Genomic DNA, 14,408 nt, shown 5'->3' with positions numbered 1-14,408 from the left:
ATTTAGCACATATCAAAAACAAACTAAAAAAAAAATCTGGACCAAAAGTTGGTGCAAATGAAATAATGAATTGGGCCCAAAAGAAAGTTTAAAAAAACCTACAAAAAACAAAATGAGCAAAAGCCCTGCTGCAGCTAAATAAGTAAAAGCAAAAGTGCATTTAAATAACACAGAGTTCTTAGTAATACTGTTTTTGGTCAAAAATAGCATATAAGCTATCCCACCTCGGCACGGTGACTCTGATCGGGACGGTCCTACACTGTCTAATATTAAAAGCCTTACCATGTGTCAATGTTGACCTTAGTGTGTGAATAAGGGCAGACAAATGGACTGGGTCCCAACCAGTGGACACCAGTCTGGGGAAGCTTTTAAATGTTATTTCCAGCTCAGAAAAGGGAGGCCACACCCCAGCTTGCACAGAATGTAGAAATACAAAGAAAAAGCACAAAGATTGAGCTTGGCTTGAGTTGGTATACATGCACTACATAAACGCATGTTCACATTGGAGACAAAACAAAAAAAACTGCAAAAAACAGAATGAGCAAAAACCCTGCTACAACTTAATAAGTAAAAGCAAAAGTGCATTTAAATAACACATAGTTCTTAGTTATAGTGTATTTGATCAAAAATAGCATATAAGCTATCCCACCTCGGCACAGTGACTCTGATCGGGACAGTCCTACACTGTCTAATATTAAAAAGTTTTGTTAAAGATATCGGGAACCCTCACATGTGAATGAGGCCAACATCTCCTCCTCCATAGAGCCAGCAATCTAGGGGGTAGGCATTGGGTCGGAACGATAACTTGGAGACTAGCTTGTCGTGACTAACATGAGCTGGCCCCCCAGAATCTTGGCTGCACCAGTCCCTGGCGAGTGAGTTGGGCAGTGCACGGTCTTATTAGCATGCAGCTCTGTGCACTGCACGTAGCTACCTCTCAGCGCCACAATCTGTCACAGCTCAGCCAGAGGACGCCGCTGCCTCAGACGCTGCTCCTCAAATGAGACGGATAATTAGCTGCCCCGTACGGATGCCGCACTCTTCTCACCCCTGATTGCTATCACCTCCTTGCTCCTGGCAGTTTTGACACCTCATAATCAGCCTGCTGCTTTTCTCTTTCTTTCCCTCTTTTCTCTCTATTTTTTTCCCTTTTCAGGGTCTATTCATATTTCCCTTCGTCTAAGTATTTTTCATATAGATCAGTAAAAATAATTCCATCTGGAGAGATTCTCCATTACTCGTTGTAACTCCGAAAACTGATATTCTAGCACCCGTCCCTCACCTCGTCTGAAATAGGAATATCCTACATTTCCCATTTGATTTTACTCACATAGAAATTATAAAAGACCATCTCTACTTAAAAAAAAGAGTCTGATAAATATGAGGCCTTGAAATTCTTTTTTTTCTTTCAAATTTTTCTAAATTTTGTTCCATAGTTAATACAGATGAAAATAAACCACATGTCCATCAAGTTCAACCGGGCTGCAAAAGTTGGTTCTACGATTTTTTTTATGCCACAGTCTTTAGTTTTTGTACAGTAGACTGGTTGGCAGTAATGGTGATTAGTTTTATTTTTCTGTCCTCTCCTTCTCCATATTGTGCAGGTTAGGCTAGGTGCAGACCGCATTTGTACTCAGGAGTTATATGGCCAACACTGGACACAGGCTGGATTACTTCCACCATAGGGGTGCATTGGAATCCATGGTAAACACTTTGTTGCAGTGGCCCTCCGTATTAGAAAGTGTAGTCTGTAGTAAAACAAACACTACGCAGACACATACAGGCCAGACGGAGGCCAAAAGAACACACTTTTTGGTCAACGTAGGCCTATGGCAACACTACAGTATATGGGCAAATCTCGTGATGAATATTGTAGGCTAGGTGTACTAAACCTCAATGATACTTTCTCTTGGGATTTGAAATCACATTTTCGAAACTCCCGTAGAAGAGAATCGAGAGAGCCGAGTACGTGTGTGGCCACCCCTCCATTCCCAGCGTCATTACGCAGGACACTGACACTGTTCTTGAGCTAGGTGCTGGTTTCAGTGGTGGTGAAAAATGAGGATGAATGAAATCATGGAGATCAACATCCAACACTGCGGAGACACCATCACATGTTTCTCAACGCAGTGATTCTAGAGCAATGCCCCAATCCCTTATGGGAAATATGCAAAACATGCAAAACACAAGCCCCGGAGACACCATCACATGTTTCTCAACGCAAGCAATGACTAGCCAGGTCTTTGCCCGGGAAGGAACAACCAAGGGAAGGGCAATCTCCAATGAAGGAAACCACCTATGCCAAAACATGGTATCCATCCACAGACAGCTGTTTCGGGGTATTGCCCCTCATCAGTGTGGAGTAGGAAGCTGGCTAGTAGGAGCATTGCCTAGTAAAAGACTGTGAAAAATGAGGATGAATGAACTCATGGAGATCAACATCCAACACTGCAGAGACACCATCACATGTTTCTCAACGCAGTGATTCTAGAGCAATGCCCCCATCCCTTATGGGAAATATGCAAAACATGCAAAACACAAGCCGCGGAGACACCATCACATGTTTCTCATGTGATGGTGTCTTTTACTAGGCAATGCTCCTACTAGCCAGCTTCCTACTCCACACTGATGTGGGGCAATACCCCGAAACAGCTGTCTGTGGATGGATACCATGTTTTGGCATAGGTGGTTTCCTTCATTGGAAAATGCCCTTCCCTTGGTTGTTCCTTCCCGGGGAAAGACCTGGCTAGTCATTGCTTGCGTTGAGAAACATGCGATGGTGTCTCCGTGGCTTGTGTTTTGCATGTTTTGCATATTTCCCATAAGGGATGCGGGCATTGCTCTAGAATCACTGCGTTGAGAAACATGTGATGGTGTCTCCGCAGTGTTGGATGTTGATCTCCATGAGTTCATTCATCCTCATTTTTCACAGTCTTTTTTTTACTAGGCAATGCTCCTACTAGCCAGCTTCCTACTCCACACTGATGAGGGGCAATACCCCGAAACAGCTGTCTGTGGATGGATACCATGTTTTGGCATAGGTGGTTTCCTTCATTGGAGACTGCCCTTCCCTTGGTTGTTCCTTCCCGGGGAAAGACCTGGCTTGTCATTGCTTGCATTGAGAAACATGTGATGGTTTCAGTGGTGGGACCTGCATCTATCATACATTTATGGCATATATTCAAGTCGGATGTTGGGAAGCCGAATTAATTTGGAGGTCTGGAGTTTTGAATTCATTTTGATGTCTGAAAGTCTAAATGCATTTTTGGGTCTGCTAAATAGAGAGCATGCGCTCTACTTGACCATTAGATTGGGGGAGAGTGTTGGTGGAAGAGTGACCAATGCAATGAGGTGTGACGTTCTGGTAAAAAATCGGGGCTGCCCTTGATTTTTAATTGACCGTTAATGTGTTGCACAAAACTAATAATAGTTCACTGGTTATGGTGGCCAACAGCAGCCTACATAGATGATGTCACTACAGAGAACATGACCATCGCAGTCTGGTCACTTGTCATCCGAACAGATTAGGGTTCTGTAGCAGGGTCTCGAGCTAATTTGTAGGTCTCTGTCTGGAAGTTGTTTGGAAATCAGTGTAAGAGGTAAGCCCATCTTATATGCTTATAGTATATCGACAGGTTATGACAAACGTATAGTAGATGACGATCTCACTATTTGGACCTGCACCTATGTCGATAACGATGCCCCGTTGCACAATGTTAACATTGGGAAGAATTTCTATACAAGTGAATAGTAATTCTGAGTATCTTTCCAATGATCGCAGTATTCGTCAAGGCCCCCTTCTCAAGACTGGTGAAACCCAAACCTAGTATGTATTTGTCATATTCTATGACTATGGCACAAATATACCAGAATGGCCACTACACAGTGCATTTAGCTGTGTTGTCCCCGTTCACAGTCTTTTGAATTCCAGCATCTACGTCTACAGATATCATCTGATAGTTGTTGGACTTCCAGCAATCTGATACTCACAATCCATCCTTAGGGCGCGTTCTGACGTCCATATAAATTGGATCGATATTGAACTGCAATGTACAGCCTGGCCGGGCAGGTTTCAAGACCCGAATGTGATAGCTTCATGGGTCGGGACACCTGCTGGCCAGCCCGTTCTTAGTGATCTGATCTCGTTCCGGTTTATACAGCCGTCTGACATCATCCTAAAAACATCTCTGTAATGCATAATACAGCTCTGGCAAAAATTTAGAGACCACTTTCAAATGTTCAGTTTGTCTGTTTTTCTCTTTATAGGTATATTTTTGAGTAAAATGTAAAATGTTCTTTTAGTCTAGAAACTTCTGACAACATGTATCCGAATTTCCAAGCACTAAATTTTGTGTTTTTTTTCTGATAAAGAAAAATGGTCAAAATTAAAAAAAAAACACCTCAGTGCTTGCAGACCTCAAATAATGCAGAGAAAACAAGTTCATAATCATTTAGAAACAACAATACTAATGTTTTATCTCAGGAAGACTTCAGAAATCAATATTTTGTGGAATAACCATGATTTTTAAAAACAGCTTTCATGCGTCTTGGCATGCTTTCCACCAGTCTTTCACACTGCTTCTGGCGCAAAAATGTCAGCAGTTCTTCTTTGTTTGATGGCTTGTGACTGTCCATCATCCTCTTGATTACATTTCAGAGGTTTTCAATGGTGTTCAGGTCTGGAGAATGGGCTGCCCTTGACAGGGTTTTGATGTGGTGGTCTCTTCATTTTTGCCAGAGCTATAAGTCCGGGACAACCCTCTAAAGAAATCAAGCATTTTTCAACTTAAAGGGGTATTCAGTCAAAATGATCATGCCATAAATATCTGATAGATGGGAGCAACATCTCTATTTTATATCTAAAGGAGACGTTGGAGTCGTCTGGCCGCACCTGTCCATGTTGCTCCCTATTAGAAGTTACGGAGCATGTTCTACTAAATGCAGAGGCTGCAAAGGGAAGTTAAGTAAACCGTTCTCTCTATTAGAGCACATTCAGACATTTTCCGCATACAAGCTCTATCTGTGTTTTTTATTTGTTGCATTGGGCTGTTCACATATTTGCGTATTTTTGCTGTCCACACCAAAACAAGGAGACGTGTCCGATTTTGGTCTTCGTCACGGATCAAGCTCGCCAATGCAAATCTGTCGAGCTCGCCAATGCAAATCTGTCGGCAGTGAGAAAAAAGGATGGTCCTTGGATGCCATCAGTGTGCTGTCCGTTTTTCACTGATTATTTGATAGGAGACGCTTGAGAAACCTCCGTCTGTTTTTTTTACATTTTTTTCACATGAGAAAAACCAATGAATCTATGATGGAAAGGACTTGACTATATAAGACTTCTGCTTCTACTACAGTATATCCAAAATATCAGCACATCTATAATGTAAACTTTTAAGAATAGATAAGAAGAATAGTAACAATTACTATTAGCCAATGCTCATATAAAATGAACTGTAAAGAATTGGGTGGCGAGCCAGATGCAGCCTTGGACAGGCCCGTGTCTAAGGTCAGCAGACAATAGGAGGGAGCGCTTGCATTTCTCTATCCATCCCCCCAAAAAATAAAAAATGAGATTAACTGAGGTGAGATTAAATGTATTGTGCGCTGCACCATGCTGCTAGGTTAATTGGCTTCCTATGAAGTTGTCTCTAGCTTGTGTGCATGTGTGCTAGGAAAATGAGATTGTGAGCCACACAGAGTCCAAGGTGAGCGAATAAATCCTGCATACTGTGCGGGAGAATATGTCCGTGCTGTACAATTCAGTGATATGGAGATGAATTTGACGGTGAACTGTTTTATTCATTGTGATAACTCGGTGGCTATACCTGCTGTCCTATGGTAAACCGCGGGTTATACATCTGCACCTCATTATCAATTGTGCCAAAAGTCGGGATCTGCTGCAACGCCCAACTCTGCTTTCTATTAATCATGCAACCAGTCTGGATCTATCCATGTTGAATATTTCTTTATCTATGATTTGCAAGCGCAGGGGATCACAGTAAGCTTTTTGGGATGCATTTTATAAAGCAAATCAAAAATAGGCTTTGGCACGTGGAGAAGCGGCGTGCGCCGATCTGGCACCATAAACCAGTAGGACCTCCACTTGTCATTATATTTTACACCATATCAGTACTAGTGTTGAAGGGGTTTTCCAAGTTCAGAATATCAATGGCATATGATGAGGATAGGTCAATATGGTGGGTTCGACACTTGGCGCCACAGTGATCAAGAGTCCTAGGGGTCTCTGTGTTTGGTGAGCACTGGAGACTTTCCTTGACTGTCCTGTGTATTTATGCCAATAGAAAGAGGTGGCAAAATCCAAGAATATTTAAATTATATAGCTGGTGTGCAGGTAAACAGCAGAAGAGGCTGCATCGCTCGCAAAGAGCCATGATCAATTCAAACATGCGAAAAGATGGACTTCCATCAATCGAATATTGATGTCCTGTCCTAAAGATTGGCCAGTGAATATTTTCAACATGGAAATTTCTTTAAAATGGTTTTTGAAAAATTATTTTTCACTTTTCATTGGCTACCACAAGGCTCAAATAAACTCTGGAGTTACTCATAGAGTATAGGAATGCCCTTGTCCAATCCTGTCGTAAAAATTGGCAGCAGGTCTTCACTTCTGTGCTTGGTGTTGAGGCCATTTTTGGTACTTACCAGTGTTGGATTGGGGTTTCTTGGGTCAATCTCTTGGTAAGTGATTATCGTTATCTCTAAATGATAGAATGGCAATACCCTGATGTTGACTGCTAAGACTTTTGCAACCTATCATTGTGTCTGGTCCAACTGGAGAAGGTTTTGGTGCTCTTACTCTTGTTGACCAGTCTGACAATTGTCCCATCGGTCATCTCCACGATCAGCGTTTTATGACTTGATCGATTCTTTTAATGCCCGACGGTCATGTCCCTACGCCATGCTATACATCCATATGTCATTCTTAAGGGTCACACAAGTATAAAAGAAACTGACTAAAGTACATGCTATACACCTAGCCAAAATAATTCATCATTAATATATAAAGTGCTCTATCTTGTTTCTCTGAAGAAGCTGTAGAAAACAACATATGTTCCATAGAATGAAGCTGTAAGATGTTACATAATTTCTACAGGAATAAAAACTGCAGAAACTGAAAATATCGTAATAATAATAGACTAATAGACTAAAATCAATGACAAAATGGAGAGTCTTGGAATCTGTCACAGCGCTGTTTTCCTCTCTAATATAACAAGCAGTGACAGTATAATTATCTACAAGCAGCTGTCTGTGATTCCAGGGAGAGGATGGGGGTGCCACAGGCTGTGCGGAGCGCTACATCTAGACACTGACAAAATAATAAGCAGCTCAAGGTGCGGTGTCGCTGTCACTTCCAGCATTTTATTTTCTGCATTCCTTTCTGAAGAGTTAGAGAAGGAGACAAGAGGGTACAGTAAAGGATGCGGAACCTTTCTCTGGCTCTACAAATGGAGAAATTGCCTTCAATAACTTTTTTTCCCCCCCCCCATGGATCAATGGAACAATAACAATGTGCCCAATAAAGACAAAATGTTTTTTGTTTACATTTTAATTTATTATAATAATCACCACAATGTTAAAGGTTTTGAATGTTTTAATTTGTATCCATTCTTTTTTTTTATTTTCCGTTTGCTTTTTAGATGCAAAGTCAAGCAACTTTCTAAATAGTTTTAATTTAAAAAACTTCTAACATGTTGAGTCTGTAAGAGCTCGTGCAGACGACCATATGACTCGGATCAGAGCTATCGCTCATTTTGACAGATAGCACTCCTCCTCGTGTTGTTTTATGGGGCTGTACAAATGTCCGATTTTTTTCAGCATGCACAATTTGCCTCTGAGAATCGGATGGCACTCACTTATTCAACTCTATAGGTCCGTGGGAAAAATTAGATGATATCTGAGTGCAGCCTGATTTCTCTGGACTGATGCTATTGAGAAAGTGGGGAAAACTTTTCTTTTTTCTCTCCACCTTAGAGAAAATCGGATCAAACTCTGATCACACTTTGATCCGTGTGTCATTCGCATGAAAGGACCAATTTTCTTGGATGTAATTTAAACAGTAATCTGCACCTGCCCTTAGTTCTTTATCTAGCTGAGTGATCTACAAAAATGTTACAAATGCGGCAGAGATCCTGCTCCTGTTTCTGACGACTCTCCCACTCCTTTCTCTTAGTGTTAGACATAGCAACAGGGAGGGAGTGTACACAGTTGTACAGTGGAGAGGGGAGAAAGGGAGGGAACAGGCTGTAAACAAGGAAAAAAAGCACAGCACTAAAGATTTTCTGATACATGAAAACAAGTGAAGACAGCAGCAGCCTGAATACACAGAGCTCACATCTAGCCTACATTACTGGGAGAGACACTCTATTAAAGGGAATCTGTCACCTACCCTTTTGCGGGCAATGAAAAAGAGGTCGGTCCGGTCCGATGGGCGGAGTTCCCGATGTGTGCCGCCTCCCCATCCTTGCCCACCGTCCGCAGGTTATTGCTGAATTGGAGTAAGTGTACGCCATTTTTTGCATGTGCGCTAAGCATTCATAGCTAGCGCATGCGCAGTATGCTTTGCCCAACTGCGGGCAAAGCCGAAAAGCCAGACTGCGCATGCGCCGGTTAACTAAGCCCTGGAACACAGCAAAATACTTCCGGGGCTTAGTTAACCGGCGCATGCGCAGTCCGGCTTTTCGGATTTGCCCACAGATGGGCAAAGCATACTGCGCGTGTGCTAGCTATGAATGCTTAGCGAACGCGCAAAAAATGGCGTACACCTACTCCAATTCAGCAATAACCTGCGGACGGCGGGCAAGGATGGGGAGGCGGCACACATCGGGAACACCGCCCATCGGACTGGACCGACCTCGCTTTCATCGCCCGCCAAAGGGTAGGTGACAGATTCCCTTTAAAGGAAAAATCTGAAAGTTGGATTAAGTGTAAATCATGATCTCAAAATTAATGAATAAATGAAGATTGCAGACTAAAACTGCTATTAAGTAAAGGTAATCACTAATATATACAGTATATATAAAATATATATTTTTTTCAATGTCAAAACTACAGCTGAGTTTCAGTTGAAGCTACAGTGTTATTCAATCTGTCACCATTGCTGTGTTGTAGACACATTTTGGAACCATTTGCACTTTCTTGACTAGTATAGGAATTTACCAGGGTTTAAAACTATCTTCTATATTTGCCCATGATGCTAAAATATAGGATTTTCCAGCATTATTCAGTCCTCAAACATCTGTTTACACTGGGTTCTGGAAAAGGGTTGCGTGAGCCGTATGGCTGATCTTGGTCCACTGTAGAAATATGGTTACCATTGTCATAGTATATGGATTTGGACCTGGCCATCAGATATAATAACATTTAAATGTAAAAGATAAAGTGGCTAACCCCTTTAAATGGTCACTGTACTTTAGTCAATTTGACCTAATTAGATAGATATTGTGCAAATCACTTTGTTTATAAATAATGCAGTTTTATCCCTTAAAAGTCTCTCTAAAGTGGTGAACAATAGGTGTCTCCTTTCTGTCAAGTGTATCCGAAGAAATTGTGACAGGTCTTTGTCTCTCTACTCCTGCCCTGCCTGTCGTAATGCATACAGGCATATCAGATCTTTTTTTTTAATTTGGGGCAGTTAAACCTTTAGACAAGGGTGTGTTAGGACGGCGGAACGCACCAAATATAAAATGACAGGAGGTGCGTTCGCCGCCCGGAGTCCACCGTGCGGTAGGTGACAAGACCGCTGCTGAACAATGGCAGATGCACCTAATCAATGAGGTACTGCGCTCGGGTTAACTCCCTCCAAAAACAAGACGCAAACTGGGGACCTCGGTCACTTACGATTTTGTCCGGCATACCATGTAAACGGAATAAATGCTTAATGAACAGGACGGCCAGACCTCGGGCGGAAGGTAGGCGTGTGAGTGGCACCAGATGTACCATTTTGGAAAAATGGTCGGTAACCACCCAGATGACCGTACTGCCACTGGACTTGGGCAGGCCAACTATAAAGTCCATGCCCACCATTTCCCATGGTCTATCTGCTACTGGCAGGGGAAACAAGAGCCCCGCCGGCCTCTGTCTAGAGGGCCTGTTCCGGGCACACGAGAAGCATGCTTTCACGTATGCCTTGACGTCTCGAGCCATATGTGGCCACCAATATGACCTTGCCAGGAGTTCGGTGGTCCGTTTATTACCAAAATGGCCACCTAGCCTGGAGGCATGTGCCCAGGCAAGAACCTCCGGCCGTAGCCGAGGGGGCACCAAGGTCTTGCCTGGCGGTACCGACTCGAGAGCGATAGGAGCCACGGTCGTAAAACTCTCCGGAGGGAGAATTAACCGAGGATCAGATTCTCCTTCTTCCGCTGAGACCACCGAGCATGAGAGGGCATCTGCTCGGGTGTTCTTCTCCCTGGAGAGGTAGTGCAGGGTGAAGCGGAAGCGAGAGAAGAAGAGTGACCACCTGGCCTGACGGGAATTCAGGCGTTGGGCCGTCTGAAGATAGACCAGGTTTTTGTGGTCCGTGAACACCTGAAAGGGGAACCGGGCTCCCTCCAGGAGATGTCTCCACTCGGAGAAAGCCAATTTCATGGCCAGCAGCTCCCTGTCGCCGATGGAGTAATTTTTCTCCGCCGGTGAAAAGGTCTTAGAATAGAAGAAGCAGGGATGCTTCCGACCTTGAGCATCCTTTTGGTAAAGGACTGCTCCTGCACCGACGGAAGAAGCATCTACCTCAAGGATAAACGGCTTATCCACATCGGGACGGTGTAAAATGAGAGCGCCTGCAAAGTGGGACTTTATGGAGGAAAAAGCCTTAGAAACCTGTTCGGTCCACGCCTTAGGATTAGCTCCTTTTTTCGTGAGAGCAACCAACGGAGCTACCAGAGTGGAGAAGTGGGGTATAAACTGACGGTAATAATTAACGAACCCCAAAAAGCGCTGCACCGCTTTAAGAGAATGGGGTTCCTGCCAGTCCATAACCGCTTGCAGTTTGGCCGGATCCATAGCCAACCCCTGGGCCGAGATGACGTAGCCCAGAAATGGCAAGGACTCCTGCTCAAACTGACACTTCTCCAGCTTGGCGAACAGGGAATTCGCCCGCAGGCGGTCGAATACCCTGCAGACATCTTTCCGGTGGGTGGGCAAATCTGGCGAAAAGATGAGGATGTCATCCAGATAGACCACCACCGAGGTAGAAAGCATGTCACGGAAGACGTCGTTGTCGAAGTCCTGGAAGACAGCGGGCGCATTACAAAGGCCGAAGGGCATGACCAGATATTCATAATGGCCATCCCGAGTATTAAAAGCTGTCTTCCATTCGTCTCCCTCGCGAATACGGATCAGGTTGTATGCCCCTCACAGGTCTAGCTTTGTGAATAGCCGCACCCCACGCAACCTGTCGAACAACTCGAAGATCAACGGGAGAGGGTACTTATTCTTTACCGTGATGGCATTGAGACCCCGGTAGTCGATACAGGGGTGTAACTCTCCGCTCTTCTTCTGAACGAAGAAGAAGCCTGCCCCAGCCGGTGACACCGAATTCCCGATAAAGCCCCGCGCCAGGTTCTCCCGGATATATTGGGACATTGCCTCTGTCTCCGGAAGAGACAATGGATAGACACAACCTCGAGGAGGTTCTGTGCCCGGCAGGAGGTCAATCGGGCAATCATAGGGACGGTGCGGCGGGAGTGTCTCCGCAGACTTCTTAGAGAAGACGTCCGCATACTGATGGTAAGGTTCAGGAAGCACGGAGAGATCTGTAAGCAGCTCTGTAGATGCTACCTGAAGACTGTCCCTTAGACACCTTCCCTCGCAGTCCTTGCTCCAGCCCAGTATTCTCCCCGACACCCAATCAATGTGAGGGGAGTGATAACGAAGCCAGGGAACCCCGAGGAGTACCTGATCGATGCCATGAGGCATAATAAGCAAGGACAGGGTCTCCCGATGTGAGGGGGACATGGCGAGACCGAGTGGGACCGTCTGATGGGTTACTTGAGATGGCAATGGTGCCCCATCCACCACCCTGATGGTCAGAGGTTGTGGGAGTAATACCAGGGGAATAGAGCGACTCTGGGCAAAACTTGAGGACATAAAGTTCCCCTCGGCCCCGAAGTCCAGAGTAACCTCTGCCTCCCAGGTGGAGGAACCATTATCCAGAGTACCCCGGAATACCGGCTTAGGCGAAAAGGACTCCATCTGGGACTGGCCACCACCTACAACCATGGAACGGGGTCGTCCCTTTGGCCGCTGAGGACATGTGCCAGCCGAGTGGCCAAAGTGTCGGCAGTAATAACAACACACAGAGCCCCGCACCTGACGTGGCTTAGTATCGGTGCGAGATACCTCGATGGGCTCGATGGAGGGAGGCTCCTGAGCGGAATGGCTCAGCGGTTCGGAAAAGGTGGGAGCCAGGTTAATCTTACGTCTGGATTGAGTCCTCTCCAGCCCGCGCTCTGTGAACCGGAGATCAATACAGGTGGAGACGGAGATCAATTCCTCCAGAGTTGTGGGAATATCTCGGGTGGCTAGAGCATCCGAGACGTGCTCAGCTAGGCTTCTCCAGAACACTGGGACTAACACTTTGTCCAGTCACTCCAGTTCGGAAGCCAATGTCCGAAACCGGACAGCATAATGGCTAACCGAGAGTGACCCTTGTGTTAACGCAGTTAACAGTTGGAGAGCCGTATCGTGCGTGACCCGTGGTCCCAAGAAGACCTGCTTCAGAGCCGCGAGGAACTGAGCAGGCCCCTGAACCACGGGATTGTCACGTTCCCACAACGGTGTGGCCCACTGCAATGCCCGGCCAGCTAACAAGGAGACAATAAAGCCCACCTTGGCCCGCTCTGTAGGAAACCGTGCAGCCAGCAACTCCAGGTGAATGGAGCACTGACTGACGAATCCCCTACAGGTGGCGCTCTCACCCAAAAACTTATCGGGAAGCGGGAGGGAAGAGATTGTTGGCGAGGGCAAAAGTGTGGGCACACGTGAGACGGCCTCAGCGACTGTCTGGGCGGCAGCTAGCGCAGCATTCGCAGCTGAGTCGGTGCTCTCGATAGCCGCCAACCTGCTCTTCAGCTGCCGAATGTAGCGCTGCAGCTTCTGCACATCTGCCATTGTCAGCCAGACCCTGGCGCTAGTGTAATGTTAGGACGGCGGAACGCACCAAATATAAAATAACAGGAGGTGCGTTCACCGCCCGGAGTCCACCGTGCGGTAGGTGACAAGACCGCTGCTGAACAATGGCAGATGCACCTAATCAATGAGGTACTGCGCTCGGGTTAACGTCACCCGAACGCTAAGGACGGCTCTGTTCTGGCACAGAGTCGCAAGAGGCAATGTGATGCCGAGACGCGGCTGTTAATGTCACAGAGGCCTGCGTGTGGCGTTGCAACAGCGACCAAGAGTAGCTGCGGTTAGTGCAGTGCAGCAGCAGGTAAAGCCACAGACGTCGGCGCTGAGACACGGGCGCCGACGGACGCTAGTGTAGGCGAGGACCACGTGGCGTGTAGCTTGCCACAAGCTGAGACTGACTATCCAACTCTGTCACCATTCGTAATATCCGAGGGAAGGGGTTTCATAATGCGTCAGTCACCAGTCCACACATCCGTCGCCATACACACACAGCATAATATGCTACACTAGCGCATCGCTGAGCCGCCATGCGGGCTTTTTATAGCGATGCGCTTCCGGGACCTTCCATTAGCTTGGGAAGGACCAATCAGATCCGACGTAGGACCTGAGCATGTGACCCCTGCTCTCCAGTGAGAGGTCAAGTTGCGGGCATGCCCAGTAGCACGGCATGGGGACTTAGCCTCAGGAGCAGTTCCCTGCAGAGCAGATTGTGCTGCTATTGCTGCACCAGAGGTGGCAGCAACATCCAGGCTGTCAGAGCGAGTCTGAGCAGCAAGCCTGGCTCGCCGTGTTTGCTGAGCAACACCCGGAGCGGTCGAGGAAGCATGGGAGACCGCAGGATGTCTGGCTCTGGACTCCCGCTGTGCCATGCCAGGAATCTGACGCCTAACATTGTGGACTCATAGCATTTTGAGACATTAGACAAAGTAAGTCCAAGCTCCTATAGTGCTGGCAGAATGCTGATGAAACAAAACCACTCATTCAAAAAGTGTGGAGGGTATGTTACAGGGCATGAAAATCAGGACATTTCCTGGGCATATTATGTGTATCTATTGTATCTATAGAAATTTCAACTGGTTGTGTGAGACAAGGGGAGCAAGGCCCTACTTTACTACAGCTTTTGTGTGAAAAAACAGGTCCTTTTACCTTTCCAGCTTTTATTTCTTACAATTCTTATTAAAAATGCAAGTTGAGCTCTGATCGTTTGCTTTTGGCATCAAAGATAATTTTTAGACAGTTTCAGAAATCTGTTTTGTACT

Source organism: Dendrobates tinctorius, unplaced genomic scaffold (genome assembly GCF_039654945.1).
Source record: "Dendrobates tinctorius isolate UK_male_01 unplaced genomic scaffold, ASM3965494v1 ptg000143l, whole genome shotgun sequence".
NCBI lineage: Eukaryota > Metazoa > Chordata > Amphibia > Anura > Dendrobatidae > Dendrobates > Dendrobates tinctorius.
Note: the sequence above shows the minus strand (reverse complement) of the source record.